The 6,292-nt window shown below is 36.5% G+C and overlaps 1 pseudogene; it reads left to right on the top strand.

Moving 5' to 3' along the window:
• Positions 1-254: 254 nt before the first annotated feature.
• LOC131821624 (high mobility group protein B1-like) lies at positions 255-936 on the top strand (annotated as a pseudogene).
• Positions 937-6,292: the final 5,356 nt, after the last annotated feature.

Here is a 6,292-nt window from a genome sequence, read left to right as displayed (position 1 = left end):
TCTTTCCCCATTGCTTTTGATGCCCAACTTTGTTTTATATCAAGTAGTCATGTATATAAATCAGTTCTAAATTCTGTCTTCTGTTCAAGTTATCTATATTCTGGCACTAATAGCAAACTTAATTAAGGTTGCTTTAAAATAATGTTTACAACAGCCGTTGCAGCACACCGAGCTCCATAGAGACAGCACCTGGGCAAGTGAGAGCCAGATGGGCACTGGGTGACTCTGAGCCTCACTGGGGAAAATAACTAAATATGGGCAATGGAGATCCTAAGAAGCCGAGAGGCAAAAGGTCATCATATGCATTCTTTGGGCAAACTTGCCAAAAGGAGCACAAGAAGAAACATCCAGAGGCTTCAGTCAACTTCTCTGAGTTTTCTAAGAAGTGCTCAGGGATAGGGAAGACCACATCTGCTAAAGACAAAGGAAAATTTGAAGACATGGCAAAGGCAGACAAGGCCCATAACAAAAGAGAAATGAAAATTTGCATTTCCCCTAAAGGGGAAACAAAAAAGAAGTTCAGGGATCCCAATGCACATTCAGTGCTCACTTCAGTAACACATAGACCAGTGCACCTACACATACACCAATGCACCTAAGAGGCCTCCTTCGGCCCTTTCCTTGATTTGTTCTGAGTATCACCCCAAAATCAAAGGAGAACATCCCAGCCTATCCATTAGTGATGTTGCAAAGAAACTGGGGGAGATGTGGAATCAAACCACCACAACTAACAAGCAGCTGCATGGAAAGAAGCTGCTAAGTGGAAGGAAAAATGGGAAAAGGATATTGCTGCATACTGAGCTAAAGGAAAAACCTGATGCAGCAAAAAACAGGGTTGTCAAGGCTAAAAAAAAAAAGCAAGCGAAAGAAACAAGAGGAGGAAGACAAGATGAAGAGGATGAGGAGGAGAAGGAAGATGAAGAAGAAGATGAATAAGTTGGTTCTAGTGCATTTTTTTCTGGTCTGTAAAGCATGTCAACCCCACTCCCACCCGTCTGCATCTTACTCCTTTTAAAGGAAAAAAAATTGAAATGTAAGGCCGTGTAAGATTGGCTTTTAAACTGTACGTTGTCTTTTTTTGCATAGTTAACACACTACTGAATGTGTCTTTAGATAGCCCTGTCCTAGTGGTATTGTCAGTAGCCACTAACCTGGAAATTTGAAATTTGAAATTTCTACATTAGCGGAAATTTAAAGCAGGTTCTTGTTGGTGCCCAGCACAAATTAGTTACATATGGGCTGGTAGACTTTTCCATCTTCATTTGTCTCTGATGCAGCTTATATGACATAGTTGTTGTTCTGTGAACTCAATACCACTCTGTAATTGCCAAAAAAAAAAAAAAAAAAAAAAAGTTACAGCTGTTTCGTTCACATTCTGAATGTTTCTAAGTAAATATAACTAACACACACACACACACACACACACACAAATAGGGGTGGCTGGGTGGCTCAGTAACTTAAACCTCAGACCTCAGACTCTTGGTTTCTACCCAGGTCATGATCTCAGGGTCTTGCCATGGGGGCCTGTGTGGGGCTCCACGCTCAAGGCAGAGTCGGCTTGGGCTTCTCTCTCCCTCCCCTCCTTCCACCATATGTGTGCAATCTTTCTCTCAAATAAATAAAATTTTTTTTTAAGATTTTATTTATTCATTTGACAGACATAGATCGCAAGTAGGCAGAGAGAGAGGCAGGCAGAGAGAGAGGGGAAAGCAGGCTCCCTGCCGAGCAGAGAGCCCGATGCGGGGCTCGATCCCAGGACCCTGAGTTCACGACCTGAGCCAAAGGCAGAGGCTCAACCCACTGAGCCACCTAGGTGCCCCTCAAATAAATAAAATCTTTAAAATCAATAAATAAATAACGCTTGCTATTTTCTAAAACAAGCCCCCTGAATTTATTATTCTTTAAGAGTATCTTGTCTATTTTTCACTTTCGAATTTTTATGTGCCGGTTTCTATGTAAAAGTATTCCAAGATGTTCATTGGGATTGAATTTAATTTTTTGTCAATTTTGAGATTATTGGCATCTTTGTGGTATTTTCTTCCCATCTGTAAATGGTATTACATCTTCAAGTTGTTTATTCCTTACTTTATTTGAGAGAAATTTTCAATAGCATTTTAAAATTTTCTGTGAACTGGTCTTACAATTCATTTGCTTTATTCCCAGGTATTTGGTCCATCTGATTTTACTGGAAATTATAATATTTGCATTTTCATTTTAATTATTACATTAAAATACAGCTGAGTTTTATATGCTGACTTGTGTTCAGAATCCCTGCTATGTTTATCACTTCTAATAATGTGTTCATTTAGTTTAATTTTTGAATGTATTAATATAAGCTCACTTACAATATTTGTAGGGTTTTGGTGATCACCTCTTTTTTATCCCTACTTTTCGGGGATTTTTTTTTTTTTTTTGCCTTCTATTTTTCTTATTGGATCTCACAATGGAAAGTATCAATTTTATTGTGTTTTTTTTTTTTTCAAATAAATAACTTCGGTCTTGTTAATTCCCTCTACTATGTTTTTCTATTTTACTAATTTTTCTTATTATTTTCTTCTATTCCCTTTATGTTTAATTTTCTGTTATTCTTTTGATTTCTTGAAATGGATGTTAGATCACTGATTAATTTTTTCCATTTATATATATGCCATTAAGGTCATAAATTTCATTTTTAATATTTTATTTTTAAGCCTGGCTTTTGCTCCATCCCACAAATACTGATATGTAATGTTATAATTTAGTTAAATTATTTTTTAATTTCCATCCTGAGTTCTTCTACATTCTCTGGCTTATTTAGGAGTACACTCCCGAATTTCTGGACATAAATCAGTATTGTCCAATAATTTTTTTATTAACTTTTATCTCAATTTTACTATGGTAAGATGACATGATTTGTACAGTTTTCTTCCTTTAAAATTTTGTGAGAGTAACTTTATGAACTTGTATTGGCAAACATTCCCTGAATATGAACCTGAAGTTTTTATGTATGCCATAGTTTGGGGGTACACTATTCAATATATAAAAATTAGGTCTAGTTTGTTAAGCATGTTGTTTAAATCCTCTTTGTTGCTGTTGGCTTTTTTAACAACTTTGAGGTCTACTTGATACAGAATAAATTGCACATATGTAAAATATACAAAATAAGTGTGTATATATGTATACGCATATGTATATGAAAAACCATTACCACAACCACAACGATTACATCCATCTGTATTAGTAATCTATAACTGCTATAATAAGTTGCCATAAACTCAGCGGTTTCAAACAACATAAATTTATTCACGTACAGCTCTGGAAACCTTAAATCCAAAATCAAGGCATCAGGAGGGCCACACTCCTTCCGAAGTCTCTAGGAGAGAATCCTTCTTTGCCTCTTGTGGCTTGCGGTGTCTCCTGGTACTCTTCATCTTGCGGAAGCATAGCTCCCATCTGTTCCTCCATCTTCACATGGATGCCTTCCCTTTCTGTATCCAGTCATACTCTCCTCACGCTTTTAAAGACACTGGTCATTGGATTTAGGAGCCTACCCTAAACCCAGGTTTAAAACCTCATCTCAGATTCTTAATTGCATCTCTAAAGTACCTATTTCTAAATAAGTTCACATTCACAGGTACCTAGGGTTTGGACTTGCATATGTCTTTTAGAGGGACACAATTCAACCCAGTATACCATCATACCCAAAAGGTTCCCTATACTTCTTTGGAATCCCTCCTTTCACTCTTTCTCTGAACCCCCTCCCTGCCCTATCCCCAGCTATCACTGATCGGCTTTTTATCCCTGTATAATATATTGAATTTCCTAGAATTTTTCAAAAAATGGATTCATAGAGTATATACTTTGGCTTCTTTAGCTCAACATGATTATCTTGGGATCCATTCACATTGTAAGATATACCAATAATACCTTTTCATTGCTGAGTAGTATTCCATTGCATGGATATACCACTGTTTATTCACTTACCTATTGATAGACATTTGGGTTCTTTTAGTTTGGGCGATTACAAATAAAGCTGCTATAAGTATTCATACAAAAGTCTTTGAATATATGCCTTCATTTCTCTTGGGTAAATAACTGGAATGGGATGACTGGATCATAGAGTTGAGGTCTAATTGATACCATCATATCAACTCTTGATCCTCTCATTCTATCCCTATATTCAATTTTTTTAACTACTTGTTTTCTCAGATGAGTATACCATTTTTCAGTCATGTCAGCCCTGTATGAGAGTTCCAGCTTAATTGCATTCTTGTCTACACTAGGGATGGTGAGTCTGTTACATCTTAGTTATACTAATAGATATGTAGTGCTAGCTCATTTTTGTTTAATTAGCATTTACCCAGTGATAATATGAGCATATTCTCATATGCTGATTTGCCATCAGTATGCGTTCTTTAGTGAAACATCTATTCAAATTTGCCTATATTCTAATTGAGCTTTTTTCTTTTAAGTTTTGAGAGGTATTTTTATTTATTTATTTTATTTATTTGAGAGAGAAAGAGATCATGACATAGACAGCAACAGAGTCAGCGAGAGCACAAGTGAAGAGAGGGGGAAGCAGGCTGTCTGCTGAGCAGGGAACCGGACATGGGGCTAGATCCCAGGACCTGAGCCACAGTAAGACACTTAACTGAGCCATCCAGGTACCCCAAGAGATTTTTATATATTACATATAAGTCCTTTCTTAGATATCTGCTATGTGAAGTATTTTATCCCAATCTAGAACTTGTCTTTTTCACTTTCTTTTCTTTTTTTTTTAAGATTTTATTTATTTATTTGAGAGAGAGAGAGAGTAAGAGAGAGGATGAGAGGGGAAAAAGTCAGAGGGAGAAGCAGACTCTCTGTGGAGCTGGGAGCCCGATGCGGGACTCTATCCCAGGACCCTGGGATCATGACCTGAGCCAAAGAGAGTTAGTTACCTAACCAACTGAGCCAACCATGCACCCTGTCTTTTTCATTTTCTGTATACAGTGTTTCTCAAAATGCAGATGACAGTATTATTTATAAAGTCCATTTTATCAATTTGTAGTTTTATGCATCATGCTTTTGGTATAGTATATAAGAAATCTCAGTCTAACCCAAGATCACAAAGTTTTTCTTCTAGGTGTTTTGTTGTTTCTTTTAAATAAGACTATTTTTAACAGCGGTTTTAGGTTCATAGCAAAATTGAGAAGATATATAAATTTCCCACATTAAGTAGCCCCCTGCCTCTTCTCTGTGGTTTCACTTACCTGTGGTTAACCATGGTTTGGAAGCAGGTGATTCTTCTGCTAAAGTGTCGTGAGAAGGTCAGTAGTAACTTAACACTACATCAAAATGCCTGTATCATCACCACAGTTCATCTTATCACATAGGCATTTTATCACCTCACATCATCACAAGAAGAATAAGGGTGAGTAAAATACAGTAATATATTAGTAATATATTGTGAGAGAGAAAGATCATGTTCACATAACTCTTATTACAGTATAGGCATAACTCAGAGTTATTACAGGTTGGATTCCAGACCACAGCAATAAAGCAATATCACAATAAAGTGAGCCAAATGAATTTTTTGGTTTCCCAATACATATAAAATTGTGTTTACACTGTATTTTATTAAGTGTGCAATACCATTACATCTAAAACTGTGTATACCTTAATTTAAAACAACTTTATTCTTAAAAAATGCTAACAATCATCTGAGATTTCAGCAAGTTTCCATCTTTTTGCTGATAGAGGGTGTTGCCTTGATGTTGATGGCTGATGACTGATTAGGGTGCTGATTACTAAAGACTGGGGTGGCTGTGGCAATTACTTGAAATAATACAAGAGTGAAGTACACTGTACCAATCAGTTGTTCCTTTCATGAATGATTTTTTTGTAGCCTGTGATGCTCTTTGATAACATTTAAACCACATAAGAATTTCTTTGAATATTGGAGTCAGGCTCTCAAACCTGCCACTGTTCTATTGACTAAGCTTATGGACTAGTCTAAATCTTTTGTTGTCATTTCAACAGTCTTGATACCATTTTTACCAGATTCTGTCTCAAGAAACCACTTTCTTTGCTCATCCTTAAGAAATGAGTCCTCTTCCACTCAAGTTTTATCATGAGATTGCAGCAATTCAGTCTCATGTTCGGGATCCACTACTAATTCCAGTTCTCTTGCCATTTCTGCCATATACGTACAGTTAGTTCCTGTACTGATGTCTCCAACAGTTCAAAGTTATCCATGAGGGTTGGAATCAACTTCTTCAAAAGTCCTGTGAATGTTGATATTTTCACCTCTTCTCATGAATCAGCAGTGTTC

This window comes from Mustela lutreola, chromosome X (genome assembly GCF_030435805.1).
Source record: "Mustela lutreola isolate mMusLut2 chromosome X, mMusLut2.pri, whole genome shotgun sequence".
NCBI classification, from domain to species: domain Eukaryota; kingdom Metazoa; phylum Chordata; class Mammalia; order Carnivora; family Mustelidae; genus Mustela; species Mustela lutreola.
The sequence above is the reverse complement of the archived record's forward strand: the minus strand, read 5'-3'. Positions and strand labels throughout refer to the sequence as shown.